Source organism: Lithobates pipiens, unplaced genomic scaffold, assembly GCF_037356315.1.
Source record: "Lithobates pipiens isolate NorthernLeopardFrog02 unplaced genomic scaffold, aLitPip1_a1.2 Scaffold_37, whole genome shotgun sequence".
Lineage (NCBI taxonomy): Eukaryota > Metazoa > Chordata > Amphibia > Anura > Ranidae > Lithobates > Lithobates pipiens.
Genome location: NW_027507825.1, coordinates 13990188 through 14009049, shown reverse-complemented (window position 1 = coordinate 14009049; position 18862 = coordinate 13990188). Strand labels below are relative to the sequence as shown.

Here is an 18862-nt window from a genome sequence, read left to right as displayed (position 1 = left end):
GGTGTCAGTAATAAACAGATCAACCATGTTCTAACCCATAGACATCATAAAGGTCTGATTAATACAAAGATGACCTTGTTCTATCCCATAGACACCATAAAGGTACGGTTAATATGCAGATGGACCTTGTTCTAATCCATAGACATCATAAAATTCTGGTTAATGCACAGATGGGCCTTGTTCTAATCCATAGAAACCATGAAGATGTCAGTAATACACAGATGGACCTTGTTCTAATCCATAGAAACCATGAAGATGTCAGTAATACACAGATGGACCTTGTTCTAATCCATAGAATCCATAAAGGTGTGGTTAATAAACAGATAGGTCTTGTTCTAATCCATAGAAACCATGAAGGTGTCAGTAATACACGGTTGGACTATGTTGTAATCCATATAAACCATAAAGGTGTGGTTAATACACAGATAGACCTTGTTCTAATCCATAGACACCATAGAGGTGCGGTTAATACACAGATGGGCCTTGTTCTAACCCATAGAAGCCATAAAAGGTGTCAGTAAAACACAGATGGGCCTTGTTCTAATCCATAGAAATCATGAAGGTGTCAGTAATACACAGATGGGCCTTGTTCTAATTCATAGAAACCATGAAGGTGCGGTTAATACACAGATGGGCCTTGTTCTAACCCATAGAAACCATAAAAGGTCAGTAAAACACAGATGGACCTTGTTCTAATCCATAGAAACCATGAAGGTGTCAGTAATACACAGTTGAACCTTGTTCTAATCCATTTAAACCATAAAGGTGTGGTTATTATACAGATGGGTCTTGTTCTAATCCATAGAAATGATGAAGGTGTCAGTAATACACAGATGGACCTTGTTCTAACCATAGACGCCATAAAGGTGTTGGTAATGCAAAAATGGTCCTTGTTCTAATGCATAGAAACCATGAAGGTGTCAGTAATACACAGATGGACCATGTTCTAACCCATAGACATCATAAAGGTGTGGTTAATACACAGATGGGCCTTGTTCTAATCCATAGACACCATAGAGAGGTCAGTAATACACAGAGATGGGAAATTTCATAAACATCAGGTAGATGTGGGCGAATTTAGAGGCTGGCCAGTGGTTGGGATGTCCAGAAGAAATCACTAGATCAGTACTATGATCTCATCTCACATTTATATCTGGCAGTGGGATTTGTAAGAGTGGAGCAGGGAGCCATCAGTACACTGACACACCGCTCCACCAGACACAGACTGACACTGCGCACACTGCACCACCGCCACACAGCCCACCTTTTTATATGGTAAGTGGGCAGCCATCCAAGGCAAAACCCCCGACCTAGCTATGGGGACTAAGATCTGGATAGCCTCCTCCAAATTATCCCGGGATATTTTTGCTCAGCAAAATGCCTACAAAATGACTTTCTTGATGGTACATGACCCTGGACCAAGTGTCTAAATTTACCCTCTTAGGATCCCTCCCACCTCCATGTGTTTCTGTAGCTGTAGAGAATGAGGAACTCTCTTCTATATTTGGTGGTCCTGCCCCAAGCATGGATTCTGGACATGGGTATAAAACATGATCAGATCAGTCCCTAATATCACTTTAACTCGAAACCCCTGGGAGGCGCTATTGCATAAGCCAATTCCCTCATTGTCTAGCATCAAAAGAAAGCTGGTGGGGTTTGTAGCTACATAGCAAAATCTGGCCAGAGTGTGGAAACAACTAGATATGTGCAGTTTGTTTTGTTCCAAAATGAAATTCGGATACATTTTCCATTATTCTGGTGTCTTGCCGAGAAAGTTCCCCCAGCGGATAAGGACCCCCCTGTACTGCGCATACGCTCCGTTTGCGCAGTACGAATGACTACGGAGCCACCGAAAATAGCCAAAGCCGAACACACAGTCAGCTGTACACGGCGCCTGCACACTACATTCTGCCCTATGTCCAGGTTCAAGCCCCACCATCCAAGTGGACATAGAGTTAGAATAATAATATACCAAGCACAGTGAGGCGATGCCCAAAGCCTGGCGAGTGAAGCGAGCCAGCGACAGGCCCTGTTACAGGCACCGTGAACAGCTGACTCACGGCGTTCAGCTTCTGCTATTTTCGACGGCTCTGCTGTGGTTCGGTGCACCTGCGCAGTACAGGGGTTTCTTATGTGCCAGGGGGAACTTTCTCGGTAGAACACTGGAATTCGGATGTATACAAAGTACAATAGTAACAAATTTTAAACGAATCTGAAATAATGAAACAAAATTTTGGATGAAATTAGAATTGTAATAGTTTTCAAATCAAATTCAAATAGTTTTCGAATCTTATCCGAAGAGAATAAAATAGAATATAAAATAAAGCAATAGAAGAGAATATAATAGAAAATATTAGAATAGAAAATAAAAGGATAGAATACAATAGAGTAAAACAGAAAAGGATACAGAAAAATTGAATAAAAAATAAAAGAATAGAATATAAAAGAAAAGAGTAAAACAGAACAATAGGTGACAAGATAACGGTGTTCAAACAACACACATGAGGTATCGCCACAATCGGTAGATCAAGAGCAATAATTCTAATCCTAGACCTCCTCTGTAACTTAAAACATGGAACCTGCAGAATTTTTAAACATCGCCTATGGAGTTTTTTAAGGGTAAAATTTGTCGCAATTCCACGAGCGGGCACAATTTTGAAGCGTGAATTGTTGGGTATCAGTTTGCTTGGCGTAACATTATCTTTCACAATATAAAAACATTGGGATAACTTTACTGTTGTCTTATTTTTTATTCAAAAAAGTGTATTTTTTTCCAAAAAAGACCACTGCACAAATACGGTGTGACAAAAAAGACCACTGCACAAATACGGTGTGACAGAAAGTATTGCAACGACCACCATTTTATTCTCTAGGGTGTTAGAAAAAAATATATGTTTTGGGGTTCTAAGTAATCTTCTAGCAAAAAAAAAACAGTTTTTAACTTCTAAACAACAAATCTCAGAAAGAGGCTCCGTCCTTAAGTGGAGGGCCACCCTGAAAAAAAAAAATATAAAAAATTCCCAAAAAATCAAAAAAAAAAAAATGAAAAACATTTTTTTTTTACTTACCAGAAATGCCTGTTGCTAGGCACATAATCCTAATCTGTCTCTTCCTCCTCCGCGGAGATCTTCTGTCTTCTCTCCTCGTCGCGTTGTCTTCTGGGTAATGGGTCGCGCTGTGTTCTGGGAACTGTGTGTTCCAGAACACAGCGCGTCCCATTCACAAAGCGCTGAGCGACTCGCGCATGCGCAGTAGGAAACGGGCAGTGAAGCCGTAAGGCTCCACTGCCTGTTTCCTTTAGAAGGAATGGCGGCACCGGGACCCGAGAGCCGAGGGACGGGTCGGCCTCGGGTGGCCGACATCGTGGGCGCCCTGGACAGATAAGTGGGCTGATTAAGTCAGCAGCTGCAGTGTTTGCAGCTGCTGACTTTTAACTTTTTTTCTTTTTTAAACGGCCCTCCTCTTTAAGTGGTTAATGTATAGAACACTTACAGGTCATTATTTGCGACATCGTCAGCCATCATAACCACGATCTGCTTTATCGGGGATGCCGTTCTTCTTGATCAGTTGATAAGCATGGCACACGTTAGCCTGGAAATAGATCAGAAGAAAATTTTTCATACAGTTACAGCAGAAAGAGTCCGTCTTCGGAAAATGACCATAGAAAGGACAACGAGCAGCTAACAAATTTTGAGGCAGCAAAGTTCCCCCCCTTCCTCAGGGCTTAACCACTCGCCTGACCCGGACAATTTTTTCATTTTTTATTTTTTTTTGCACAGGTTACAATCTGTGTATTTTTTTTTCTGTAAGCCCATCAAAAAAAAATTCTAAATTAGAGACCCTGGAGAATAAAAATGTGGTAGTTGCAGTTTTTATGTTGCACGATATTTGTGCAGCTATTTATCAAATGTATATTTTTAGGAGAAAGTACAATAAAGTGAATTTTAGTGCAAACAAACACAATATTATACCCAATTTTTTGGTAAAACAGAAAAGATTGGGTTGTGTCAAGTGAATAGATACCAAACATGTAAAAAAAATGAATTATATGTTAAAAATCAACATTATAGAGATAAGGGAACTGATATTCCTGGAGTTCCTCCTGCTCTCAATGGCCGAGCTGTTCCTTCCTGAAGGAAGGCTGCAGAGCTAAACCAAGGTTTGCAGAGGTTCAGGGGCTGGCTGAGGGTCCGATGCAGGATTTGGAGGTAATCCGGGTCACAGCAAGGGATCAGGTAGAAGAGGAGATAAGCAAGTCTGTTAGGCAGGCCAAGGATCAAACACTGGCAGGCAGGTAAAGCAAGTCCGTTAGGCAAGCCGAGGATCAAACACTGGCAGGCAGGTAAAGAAAGTCCGTTAGGCAAGCCGAGGATCAAACACTGGCAGGCAGGTAAAGCAAGTCCGTTAGGCAAGCCGAGGATCAAACACTGGCAGGCAGGTAAAGAAAGTCCGTTAGGCAAGCCGAGGATCAAACACTGGCAGGCAGGTAAAGCAAGTCCGTTAGGCAAGCCGAGGATCAAACACTGGCAGGCAGGTAAAGCAAGTCCGTTAGGCAAGCCGAGGATCAAACACTGGCAGGCAGGCAAAGCAAGTCCGTTAGGCAAGCCGAGGATCAAACACTGGTAGGCAGGTAAAGCAAGTCCGTTAGGCATGCCGAGGATCAAACACTGGCAGGCAGGTAAAGCAAGTCCGTTAGGCAAGCCGAGGATCAAACACTGGTAGGCAGGTAAAGCAAGTCCGTTAGGCATGCCGAGGATCAAACACTGGCAGGCAGGTAAAGCAAGTCCGTTAGGCAAGCCGAGGATCAAACACTGGCAGGCAGGTAAAGCAAGTCCGTTAGGCAGGCCAAGGGTCAAACACGTGTAGGCAGATAAGCAAAGTCCGTTAATCAAGCCGAAGGTCAGATCTAGGAGAACAGCAGCGTAGTCAGGAACGGTCCGGGTCACAACAGGTAGTCAGATATGGCAAACTGGAAACAGGTACAAGCGGGAAGCTGACGACAAACCAGCAACCCGTTTGGACCCCAGAGCTGTTTTAAATATCCCTGCTAGAGCGCCACATCAGGCATGCGCCATTGCGTACACACGCGAGCCACTGCGCGCACATGTGTGCTATTGTGCACACATGCGCGCCACTCATCGGGCCGCGCATGAGTGTGCGCTGGAGCGCCAATCCGCCACATATGCGAGCAGGAACGTGGCGAATGCAGCTGGAAAAAAAACTTTCTCTGACATCTGCCTTCCTGCTACGACCAGAACAAGGAGTCTCACCTTTGTTGATTTCTTTGTACTCCCAATGGAATTTGCAGCACATATTGGAGCCTGAAAACAGACATCCAGTCAGCTCACGTTTTGAGGAATAGCTGTGCATGAAATAGAGGACAAAGCCTGGGACCTATTCCTGGTCATGGTGCCCCTTGACTTGGGTCTAGGACAGACACCCAGCCAGCAAGTTTTGAGGAATGGTTGTATGTGAGGTGGGCCACCAAACTAGGGACCAATTCCTGGTCATGGTACGCCTTGCCCCGAATCTAGGTCAGACACCCAGGCAGCAAGTTTTGAAAAACAGTTATGGGTGAGATGGGCCAATAAACCTGGCACTGGTTCCTTGTCATGGTGCACCATTTTACAGGTTTAATTCTGACACCTATTTAACAAGTTTTGAGGAATGGCTTTGCAGGAGATGACCAAACCTGGGACCAACTCCTGGTCACAGTGTGCCTCATCTAGGGTTTAGGACAAACAACTGGTCAGCAAGCTTTGAGGAATGATTGTGTACGTGGGCCACGAAACCTGTTTATGTTTCCATTGTTCCTTATCTGATGTAACAAAGAACCGCCAGTCATCAAGGGCAAGTAAACACACTGGTGGATCTAAAATTTATTAGACCACCCCCAGGGGTTGGTAGGAGGCACCTGCACATAATTGACTTCTCAGGACAAAAGTGTGGATTGCATCATTATGCAAATACAGATTTCAAACCTGAGGCTGAAACTTTGCCCTGTGCTTCCCTTTTGGTGCAGTAGGCAGGACAAGGCAGACCCAAGAATATAAAATAGTAGCTGTTGCCATATTTTATGTGTAGCGCTGGTATTCTTAACCCCGATGCTAGTATTTTTGTATATTCAAGTTTATCTGAAGCTGCAGTTTGGTTCAGATAATTATACTAAAGTTCTGGCTTCTGTACCAGTTTGGCTGGGTTGTGCCAATTTCCACTTGACTGTGGGTGTCGCTGTCACCACCGGTAAGTGTTGGAAATGCAACAAGCTAAATGTATTGGGTCCCCCTTTTACTCAGAAACAGCCTGGTGGGAGTGGTCTACCCGCTGTGCATTCTGGGTAAGGGTACTTAACCACTACAATACAGGGCACTTTCACCCCCTTCCTTCCCAGCCCAATTTTCAGCTTTCAGCGCTCTCGCGCTTTCAGTGACAATTGCGCGGTCATACTACACTGTACCCAAATGAAATTGTTATCATTTTGTTCGCACAAATAGAGCTTTATTTTGGTGTTATTTATTCACGACTCCGTTTTTTTTTTTTTTGCGATATAAGCGCAAAAAAAGCGGAAATTTGGAAAAAAAACAATATTTTCTTTTTTCTATTTGAAAAGAAATCCAATAAAATCAAATTTTGCATAAATTTAAGCCAAAATGTATTCTGCTACATGTTTTTGGTAAAAAAAGTTCCGTTAAGTGTATAATAATTGGTTTGTGTGATCACGGACATATGTACGCAAATGATCATGTACATATGTGTGCAGGTGATCACGTATATATGTGTGCAGATAATCATTGGGACATGTGATTTTAGTGGGACATATGTGGGGGACATGTTTTTATTATTAGGGACATGTATGTTTTGGGGACATGTGTGTTTTGGGGACATATGTGGGGACTGTGTTTGTACTGTGTGGTGTGTTGTGTGTTTACACTACACTGATGATCAGTGAGTAAAAAGCTGTAAAAAGCAGCCCATACTCACTGATCATCAGCCGGCTGCAGCGTTTTGCTCTCCTCTCCTCAGCGGTGACTTCCGTGTGAGGAGAGGAGAGCCGATTGCCTAGCAACCGGCTGTTTGTTTACATCACATGATGGCCGTGATTGGACACGGCCGTCATGTGATCAGGAGGGCCAATCACAGAGCCCTCCTGCCGATCTGAGATGTGCCGTGTCCGGGTGACACGAGCACATCGGGATTGCGCCGCTGCGCGGGCACGCGCGCGCGCGATCCCGCTACTCCTGAATGACGTTCCTGAACGTCCTATCAGGAGTAGACGGCTCCCACCCGGCCGTATATATGCATTGGCCGGGTGGGAAGTGGTTAAGGTACCGACGCCATTTTCTGGGGTTCGTGTTTCCCGACCTCATGGCCCTCCTGGCCTGAGGTGTGTGCTGCCTTATTCAATGTCTCGGGGCCGGCTGGCCTGAGGCTCCGCAACAGAAAGGTAGGCCCAGAGGCTTTGGGGCCTACTGATCCAGAGATGATCCTGTGCTGTCCTGCCTGCGGGGAGAAGCCAAGCAACTGGAGGATCCAGGGGAGGACTTTTCTGAGGAGGACCGATCAATAAGGCTGCTGCCTCATGGAGAAGCCTGGAGACTCAGTTGGAGGATGCATCCTGGGTTGTCTACCACACAGTATCGCCGGGTCGGCTGAAAGAATCAGCTAGGTCAGTGAGGGAGGCCTATCCGGTGATTGCTAGATCCAGCTTGTGGGAATCATTTGTCCTCTGGATCAAGGAAATACCTTTAACCCACAAAACTACAAAGGTACCTGAATTTCCCTTATCCTCTACCCCTCTATTGCAAAGGTGTGTGTTTTTGTTAAATAAACACCCAGAAAAAGTGTTGGAGCTAATATTATTTAATCCACTCTACAATGGGACCCCTAAGGACACAGTGAGCAGGTGAGGTAATGGACAGGGGCGTAACTATAGGGGGTGCACCAGTCGCGACCGCAACTGGGCCCTGTGCTGCAGGGGGCCCATGCAGCCCCCTCTACATATGGCCGGCAGCAGCATAGGCAGCTAGGGGTAGCAGTGCACCATGCACACGGGTGGCTGGAGGTGGAGGGTGACTAGCAGAGCTCCATGCTCGACTTTCGCACTGGCTGCTCTTTAGTTGTGCATTCCCCGCATGACCTGTGTCCTCGGCCGGCTCCTCAGAGTACCCCTCTCCTGCTCCATGCATTGCCGCTCAGTCCGATGTCTGTTCTCCCCAGCCAGAGTCCCGCCCCCCCCCCCCCCCAAGTCCGGTCCACACTGCACTGCATACTTCTCCTGGGTAAATAAACTTTAAGCACCCAGATGCAGTGCAGCCCTATGAGAGCCCCCCGGAGGACACTGCAGGCTTGTCTGCCAGCCCCCCTCCTCCCCCGTCATACACAGATGATGAAAAGTCTTTCTGGGAGATATGCTGATCGCCGTCCAGCACACTGGATGGATCCCAGGCCAACATGGATGAGTGTGCGGCCTGCAGCTTGATCATGGTGAGTGAGAGGACCCCATCCCCCACATACCATTACATACCCCCTCCATCTCCCCCTGGGGACAGGGACCCCCATCTCCCCTGGGGACAGGGGCCCCTTCTCACCTGGGGGCAGTAACTTCATCTGCCCTGGAGAAAAGGACATCATCTCTTCTGGTGACGGGGACCCCATCCTGCCTAGGGACAGTCCCCAAATGGGGCACCTAAAAATAAAAATAAAATAATAAAAAAAAACTGCTGATGCCAGTGGTGGAACTACAGGGCTCACAAAGGTCATACCTGTGACCACGCCCTGGAGTTCCACCGCGGAACTCGGAGGGAAGGGCCCTAGCTTGGGTTCAGGGGGCCCTTCATGGTTTCTTGCATCGGGGCCCTGAAGGTTCTAGTTACGCCACTGGTAATGGGTAAGCCTAACAAAAACCAGCAGCTCCTTCGGGGGTCTGTGTACATATGTCGCACTGTATTTGTTCAGCTGTCTTTCAAATGCAATTTTGGGGGAAAAAAATACGCTTTAACGATTAAAAAAAAAAAAAACTAAACAGTAAAGTTAGCCCATTGTTTTGAATTGTGAGAGAATCATGATCTTTATTCTAAGCAAAAGAATCGTGCTTCTCATCTTTACCAGAATCGTGCAGCTCTGCAGGGTAGATGAGCCTGCAGACTGTTGCAAATACTAATGAGCAAGAGTAGGGCACTGGCAGGATCAACAGGCATTTTTAATGTAAAAACCGAACGTATACGAAAACAGACAATGTCATCTCTTTAATATTTACAGTTGAAGCTGCGATAAGCCTGAACTCCCTTTATCCCCCCCGGCTGTATATTGCACAGGAATCCTTTATAGTACAATGTGGCCTTGGTTAAACTCTAGTGTAAAGTTCACCATACAATAATAAATATGAGCTAAAGGCAGTTGGGGTGAGTATGGGAGTCATTTGTACTCAACATTGTCCATGGAGAGATTAGAAGAAAAAGCGACCCTTGTACTGTGCGCTCATTAGATGGGACACCAAGAAGGAAGGGACTGTTCTGCCATTATTCACCAATTGCTTGTGCCACCGAGCAGAACTTACCTGGGCATCTGATGTTAGCTACTAGATATAAAATTTGAATGCTGAATTTAGGAAATTAGGCAAAATATACTCTTGCGGTGGACCAGAGTCCACAGCATTCTCCCATACATCAGAGACCTCACTTAAACCAGGTTTCCCCTTTACATTTCAGAGTCCACATTGATCCCCCTTATGATGTAAGGGGATACTCTGCAGGCTTGGGTGTAAGGTAGAGCTCTACAGGCTCAGATGTAATTGGGTACTCTGAAGATTCAGATGTAAGGGGGTACTCTGCGGTCTTGGATGTAAGGGGGTACTCTGCAGACTCAGATGAAAGAGGAGACTTGGATGAAAGGGGGAGCTCTGCAGACTCGGATGAAAGGAGGAGCTCTGCAGACTTGGATAAAGGGGGAGCTCTGCAGCCTTGGATGTAAGGGGGGACTTTGCAGACTGGGATGTAAGGGGAGACTCTGCAGACTGGGATGTAAGGGGAGACTCTGCAGACTGGGATGTAAGGGGAGACTCTGCAGACTGGGATCAGGGCCGTCTTTAATATAGATTGGGCTCTGGGCAAAAATTTTCTTGTGCCCCCCCATGCAATTTCTCTCTCCACCTACTCTGAGATATACAATAAATAGCAGCTAGACCTAAAATCAGTTTTCTGTATCAGATCAGACAGCAATTGCGATTGGTTGCCAGCAGTTACAGCATATCATTACTGCTTACTGACTAGTTGCTAGAGGTTACAGCATACATTACGGCTCACTGATTAGTTGCTAGAGGTTACAGCACATCACCTCCTCACAGCAGGGGAGAATGATATACATAGGAATGCCGCCTTTATTTACATATGAATGCCGCGAGCCGCAGCTATTTACTGAGTATTGTCGCCGCTATTTACATATGAATGACGGTTATTTATATGTAAACACAGGGTCTGCAGGTGAGTCATTTGCACACAACAATAGGGCAGAGCTGGGCAGCATTAGTACCAGCACTTCACACAGATATTGGGACACAGCACAGGAATAAAACTTCAAGGGACGAGGGAATTTAAACCTGGATAGTTGGCAAGTATGAGGCAGCTGTTTTGGGCCCCACAACATTGACAGGGCCCAGGGCAGCTGCCCCTTTTGCCCTGCCTTAAAGACGGCCCTGACTGGGATGTAAGGGGAGACTCTGCAGACTGGGATGTAAGGGGAGACTCTGCAGACTCGGATGTAAGGGGAGACTCTGCAGACTGGGATGTAAGGGGAGACTCTGCAGACTCGGATGTAATGGGGACTCTGCAGACTTCCCTTCTCTTATTACCCTGTTTCCCCGATAGTAAGACACCCCCGATTGTAAGACGTATCGGGAGTTTCAGAGGGGTCGGCACGGGGGTATTGCCGCCTCCCTCTCATCTAGCTGCGCGCCGCCTCCTGCCCACGTCCGCACCGTCCCCCTCTCCATACGTCGCCACGTCTGCCATTTCCCTCTGATCTTAATGAGCGCCGCCTCCTACCCACGCCTGAGCCGTCCCCCTCTCCATACGTCACCGCGCCGTCCCCTGCACTTGTCACTGCCGCCTCCTGCTTAAAATACGGTAATGCACACAGTATTAATCATACATCAGTAAAACATACACACTGGCATACTGGGGTATCATCTGCTGTATGTAACCCAGTGGGTATCAGCAGGTGTCACACTGGATTAAATACAGCAGGTGGTACTGTATCACACATAAATCTGTTTTATCTTCCAGTATTCTACTGTTCATTCTTACCATTTTTCATTGTTTTACATGTTATGCAATGTTGTAACAAGACATTCTTGGCACTTCCTTTTATAAAACTGTTTTGTGGTGAATACAATACTGTTCAGGTTGTTAATAAATGTTAATTTTATGGTTAAAACAAAAAATTCGACAATTTTTTTCCAATATAAGACATACCCCGAAAGTAAGACATAGTGTGGCTTTTGGGGATAAAAAGAAAGTAAGACACTGTCTTACTTTCGGGGAAACACGGGTACTAAGTTCTTAGGGATCCTAAGAAGGTTAATAGGCAAAAGCTCAGGGGCGTAACTGTGTGTAAACCTGTGTCCTTCATCTGTAAAGATACACATCCAGGTTACATAAGTGAAGGGGTTTTGTCACTGAAAATAAAGTTTTGTTAACAAAAACAAAAAAAAAAGTCTCCTAACTTTTTTAGCTGGCTCCTAGATTCAAATCACATTTGTCAAGCCCTGACAATGTGTATATTAAATATAGATTAAATTTTTATATATATATATATATATATATATATATATATATATATATATATATATATATATATGTAGCGGGGTCTCTTTAAGGACTATAAAACTACTGTTCCCAGAACCCCGCTGGTTCCCAGGATGTTTTGAGTTATGCCCCAGAGACTTATGGGGGAGGGCATATAAGGAGGGGGAGAGGCCTAGTTCTTTCTCTTTGGACACCCCCCTTTCTCCTAGCAAGAGGAGATCTGTGCTGGACTGCTGGAGGCACAAGGCCTGAAGCTTGGGCCTTGTGCTTTTCCAAAGAGCCCTCTGCCAGCCTAGCTGTACCTGAGAGACATCTTCTCATCCTTGCTGCAGTACACCAGAAGGATTGAAGACTCAGAGGTCGGTGGATTCCTGTTCCTAGACGAATCGGACTTGGACTTGTCCGGGTGGTGAGAGCTGTTTAAAGACAGACACTTTATCTTTATTATTCGTTTGGATTACAAAGTTGTTCTTCAAGTGCACCACCGAAAGATTGCTAGCGAATATTGTTTCACTGGACTTCCATCTAGATCAGTCAGGCCTGACTGCATAGGTAGATAGTGCTGGGTGTTAGTTTACCCATGCGGGGAAGTAGCTGAAAAAGGGCAGCGTTAGAGTTGCATAGCAATACTTTCTTATGCTGATTACTCTGTTTATCTTTATTACTGGTTACTGCAGGGACCTGCTTATGTGTTGCAATCCAAATGTTTGATTCATGTTATTCCTTTTATAAAAACAACAAGTAAAGTCAGTTATATACTTTCAAAGATTGTCTATGAGCTTGAGTTATCCACCCACGCACACACACATATTTAGAGTATAAGTGATTTAATGTGTATTGCTAGATACTAACTGTGCCAGAGTGGGTAGTGCAGATTGCCGGGGGGTTGGCGGAGCTGTGCTCAGGGCCCAAACCAAACTTGCGGCCCTCTTAAGTGAGGGTATCGATATATATATATATGTATGTATATAAAAAAAGTGTTGTTATCTTGAGTCACTGATGACAGAAGTTGAATTCGGAGGCTCTCACCTGATGTCTGTAGTTGATATAGCCATCGGAGCGGCCACCAGGACCACCCAGTGCTTCCCCCAGGTCATCGAGGGGCATGGATGTGCCCAGGACAGGGAGGATGAGGATGAGGATGAGCGTCACTTGGAGTATCTTGGCTGAAGAATCGGCACCCTGAAGAGCATGATGAGGAGCATGAGTGACATCTCCTCGGTTGTATGTTCTGCAGACCTGTGGCTATTGGGAAACATATATTACACCGCAGTTGATTGAACTTTAGCTTGGGTTATGAACTGGGAATTTCTTGGCTGTTGCTGAATATTACATCTTGTAAATTTAGGTTTTAATTGCCTATTCATTTTAATATTTTTATCTAGTTGAACCCTACAATGCAGCGATAGTAGATGAGGTGCTACAAGTCCTAGAAGGACCAGCTCTCCAGACATTACCAGGACCTGGCAATGATTACACGTGACACAGATAAGAACACCATGTGGAGGAAGGGTCAGAGGAACAAGTTCTCCCGCATTCATAACCGGTACAAAGGGTGACAAGTCATGTGAGGGAAATGTAAACTTGTAAGAGAGATCTGTGCATTGAAGATCCGAATGTAAACTGTGTGTGCTACCTACAGCAACCAATCAGAGACCAGCATAATTCCAGGAGATGGAGGAATGGCTGATATAGGCAACAGTTCCAATGCCGTTAATTATACCCAGACATCCAGATCTCATCCATTTTATATACACAGACATAGAGATCTGATCCATCTATATACAGACATTATGTTACTAAAAACATTATTACACAGAAACATAATGGTGGGGGGGGGGTCGGCAGATCGATAGACTTGATGGTGGGGGGGTTGGCAGATGGACAGATCTCATGGTCTATGGTGGAAGGAGATCAGGCAATAGATGGGGGGATATCGGGGATTTGCCTGTGTATGGAAATAGAAAGATCAATAATTATGGATGTTTTCTGCTTCCTGTTAATTGGTCAACTTGTATAAGCCATCTGTATAGATGTAACAATTCAACAAACATCCATTTTATATAATTTATGTTTTTATTGGATTGTTACATCTATACAGATGACTTATTCAAGTTGACCGATTAATAAGAAGCAGAAAACAATAATAATTGATCTTTCTATTTCTATACACAGGCAAATCCCCCGATATTCCCCCATCCAGTGCCTGATCTCCTTCCACCATAGACCATGAGATCTGTCCATCTGCGAACCCCCCCCCCACCATCAAGTCTATCGATCTGCCGACCTCCCCCCACCATTAGGTCTGTCCATCTGTTGACCCCCCTCATTATTAGATCTCCCCATCTCCCCTATCATCATCCGATCTCCCCATCTCCTTATCCCCCATCATCCAATCTCCCCATTTCCTTATCTCCCCCATCATCATCTGATCTCCCCATCATCATCTGATCTCCCCATCATCATCTGATCTCCCCCATCATCATCTGATCTCCCCCATCATCATCTGATCTCCCCATCATCATCTGATCTCTCCCATCATCATCTGATCTCCCCCATCATCATCTGATCTCCCCATCATCATCTGATCTCCCCATCATCATCTGATCTCCCCCATCATCATCTGATCTCCCCATCATCATCTGATCTCCCCATCATCATCTGATCTCCCCATCATCATCTGATCTCCCCATCATCATCTGATCTCCCCCATCATCATCTGATCTCCCCATCATCATCTGATCTCCCCCATCATCATCTGATCTCCCCATCATCATCTGATCTCTCCCATCATCATCTGATCTCCCCATCATCATCTGATCTCCCCATCATCATCATCTGATCTCCCCCATCATCATCTGATCTCCCCATCATCATCTGATCTCCCCCATCATCATCTGATCTCCCCATCATCATCTGATCTCCCCATCATCATCTGATCTCCCCATCATCATCTGATCTCCCCCATCATCATCTGATCTCCCCATCATCATCTGATCTCCCCCATCATCATCTGATCTCCCCATCATCATCTGATCTCTCCCATCATCATCTGATCTCCCCATCATCATCTGATCTCCCCCATCATCATCTGATCTCCCCCATCATCATCTGATCTCCCCATCATCATCTGATCTCTCCCATCATCATCTGATCTCCCCCATCATCATCTGATCTCCCCATCATCATCTGATCTCCCCATCATCATCTGATCTCCCCATCATCATCTGATCTCCCCCATCATCATCTGATCTCCCCATCATCATCTGATCTCTCCCATCATCATCTGATCTCCCCATCATCATCTGATCTCCCCCATCATCATCTGATCTCCCCATCATCATCTGATCTCCCCATCATCATCTGATCTCCCCATCATCATCTGATCTCCCCCATCATCATCTGATCTCCCCATCATCATCTGATCTCCCCATCATCATCTGATCTCCCCATCATCATCTGATCTCCCCCATCATCATCTGATCTCCCCATCATCATCTGATCTCCCCCATCATCATCTGATCTCCCCATCATCATCTGATCTCTCCCATCATCATCTGATCTCCCCCATCATCATCTGATCTCCCCATCATCATCTGATCTCCCCCATCATCATCTGATCTCCCCCATCATCATCTGATCTCCCCATCATCATCTGATCTCCCCCATCATCATCTGATCTCCCCATCATCATCTGATCTCCCCATCATCATCATCTGATCTCTCCCATCATCATCTAATCTCTCCATCATCATCTGATCTCCCCCATCATCATCTGATCTCCCCATCATCATCTGATCTCCCCATCATCATTTGATCTCCCCCATCATCATCTGATCTCCCCCATCATCATCTGATCTCCCCATCATCATCTGATCTCCCCATCATCATCTGATCTCTCCCATCATCATCTGATCTCCCCATCATCATCTGATCTCCCCCATCATCATCTGATCTCCCCCATCATCATCTGATCTCCCCATCATCATCTGATCTCCCCCATCATCATCTGATCTCCCCATCATCATCTGATCTCCCCCATCATCATCTGATCTCCCCATCATCATCTGATCTCCCCATCATCATCTGATCTCCCCATCATCATCTGATCTCCCCCATCATCATCTGATCTCCCCATCATCATCTGATCTCCCCCATCATCATCTGATCTCCCCATCATCATCTGATCTCTCCCATCATCATCTGATCTCCCCCATCATCATCTGATCTCCCCATCATCATCTGATCTCCCCCATCATCATCTGATCTCCCCCATCATCATCTGATCTCCCCATCATCATCTGATCTCCCCCATCATCATCTGATCTCCCCATCATCATCTGATCTCCCCATCATCATCTGATCTCCCCATCATCATCATCTGATCTCTCCCATCATCATCTAATCTCTCCATCATCATCTGATCTCCCCCATCATCATCTGATCTCCCCATCATCATCTGATCTCCCCATCATCATTTGATCTCCCCCATCATCATCTGATCTCCCCCATCATCATCTGATCTCCCCATCATCATCTGATCTCCCCATCATCATCTGATCTCTCCCATCATCATCTGATCTCCCCATCATCATCTGATCTCCCCCATCATCATCTGATCTCCCCCATCATCATCTGATCTCCCCATCATCATCTGATCTCCCCCATCATCATCTGATCTCCCCATCATCATCTGATCTCTCCCATCATCATCTGATCTCCCCATCATCATCTGATCTCTCCCATCATCATCTGATCTCCCCAGGGGTCAAGTCCTGGGAAAAAAAGTGTGGGAACTCCCACCCAAGATCCATTCCCCCACCAAAAAAAAAAAAAAAAGGTACGCTCATATGCATATATACTTCACAGAAAATACAGTACAACATGTATTGTAAAGTGCCAGTTTACAAAAACAAAATAACGTGTCAAACAAAACAATCAACACAATGGGTGATGATCTTTCCCTCGCAGGGAATTTCTACCACAAATACACCCTGTTCCAAATTCTGTTACACAGCCCATTAGAAAATATCCCACACAAGGAATAAGTATTGGCAGAGTATTGAAGAGTATTGGCAGGGTATTGCAGAGTATTGATAGGGTATTGCAGAGTATTGGCAGGGTATGTATTGAAGAGTATTGGCAGAGTATTACAGAGCATCGGCAGGGTATGTATTGGCAGGGTATTGCAGAGTATTGATAGGGTATTGCAGAGTATTGGTAGGGTATGTATTGCAGAGTATTGGCAGGGTATTGCAGAGTATTGATAGGGTATGTATTGTAGAGTATCGATAGGGTATTGCAGAGTATTGGCAGGGTATTGCAGACTATTGGCAGGGTATGTATTGGCAGGGTATTGCAGAGTATTGATAGGGTATTGCAGAGTATTGGCAGGGTATTGCAGAGTATTGGCACAGGTTGCAGAGTATTGATAGGTTATTGCAGAGTATTGGCAGGTTATTGCAGAGTATTGGCAGGGTATGTATTGTAGAGTATTGGCAGAGTATTGGCAGGGTATGTATTGGCAGGGTATTGCAGAGTATTGATAGGGTATTGCAGAGTATTGGCAGGTTATTGCAGAGTATTGGCAGGGTATGTATTGTAGAGTATTGGCAGAGTATTGGCAGGGTATGTATTGGCAGGGTATTGCAGAGTATTGATAGGGTATTGCAGAGTATTGGCAGGGTATGTATTGCAGAGTATTGATAGGGTATGTATTGTAGAGTATTGATAGGGTATTGCAGAGTATTGGCAGGGTATTGCAGACTATTGGCAGGGTATTGCAGAGTATTGGCAGGGTATTGAAGAGTATTAATAGGGTATTTATTGCAGAGTATTGGCAGGGTATGTATTGCAGAGTATTGATAGGGTATGTATTGTAGAGTATTGATAGGGTATTGCAGAGTATTGATAGGGTATTGCAGAGTATTGGCAGGGTATTGCAGACTATTGGCAGGGTATTGCAGAGTATTGATAGGGTATTGCAGAGTATTGGCAGGGTATTGCAGAGTATTGATAGGGTATTGCAGAGTATTGGCAGGGTATTGCAGAGTATTGATACTGATAGGGTATTGCAGAGTATTGGCAGGGTATCACAGAGTATTGATAGGGTATCGCAGAGTATTGATAGGGTATTGCAGAGTATTGGCAGGGTATTGCAGAGTATTGATAGGGTATTTCAGAGTATTCGCAGAGTATTGCAGAGTATTGATACTGATAGGGTATTGCAGAGTATTGATTAGTATTGGCAGGGTATTGCAGAGTATTGATAAGTATTGGCAGGGTATTGCAGAGTATTGATAGGGTATTGCAGAGTATTGGCAGGGTATTGCAGAGTATTGATAGGGTATTGCAGAGTATTGATAGGGTATCGCAGAGTATTGATAGGGTATCGCAGAGTATTGATAGGGTATTGCAGAGTATTGGCAGGGTATTTATTGGCAGAGTATTGGCAGGGTATTGCAGAGTATTGGCAGAGTATTGCAGAGTATTGATAGGGTATTGCAGAGTATTGGCAGGGTGTTGCAGAGTATTGGCAGGGTATGTATTGCAGAGTATTGGCAGGATATTGAAGAGTATTGGCAGGATATTGAAGAGTATTGGCAGAGTATTGGCAGAGTATTGAAGAGTATTGACAGGGTATTGCAGAGTATTGGCAGGGTATTTATTGGCAGAGTATTGGCAGGGTATTGCAGAGTATTGGCACAGTATTGCAGAGTATTGATAGGGTATTGCAGAGTATTGGCAGGGTGTTGCAGAGTATTGGCAGGGTATGTATTGCAGAGTATTGGCAGGATATTGCAGAGTATTGGCAGAGTATTGAAGAGTATTGGCAGAGTATTGCAGAGTATTGGCAGGGTATGTATTGGCAGGGTATTGCAGAGTATTGGCAGGGTATTGCAGAGTATTGACAGAGTATTGCAGAGTATTGATAGGGTACTGCAGAGTATTGGCAGGGTATTGCAGAGTATTGGCAGGGTATGTATTGCAGAGTATTGGTGGGGTATTGCAGAGTATTGGCGGGGTATTGCAGAGTATTGGCAGGGTATGTATTGGCAGGG

At 45.2% G+C, this 18862-nt stretch overlaps 1 protein-coding gene and 1 non-coding gene across 4 annotated transcripts in view; both read right to left on the bottom strand.

The window, feature by feature from the left end:
• The window catches only part of LOC143956536 (legumain-like), a 248129-nt gene that overhangs the window by 89112 nt on the left and 140155 nt on the right, over nucleotides 1-18862 (bottom strand). The window lies entirely within an intron of this gene.
• Nucleotides 1064-1249, bottom strand: LOC143956624 (small nucleolar RNA SNORA23). Its single transcript, XR_013269965.1, has one exon. It is a non-coding gene; the product is annotated as a small nucleolar RNA SNORA23 (small nucleolar RNA).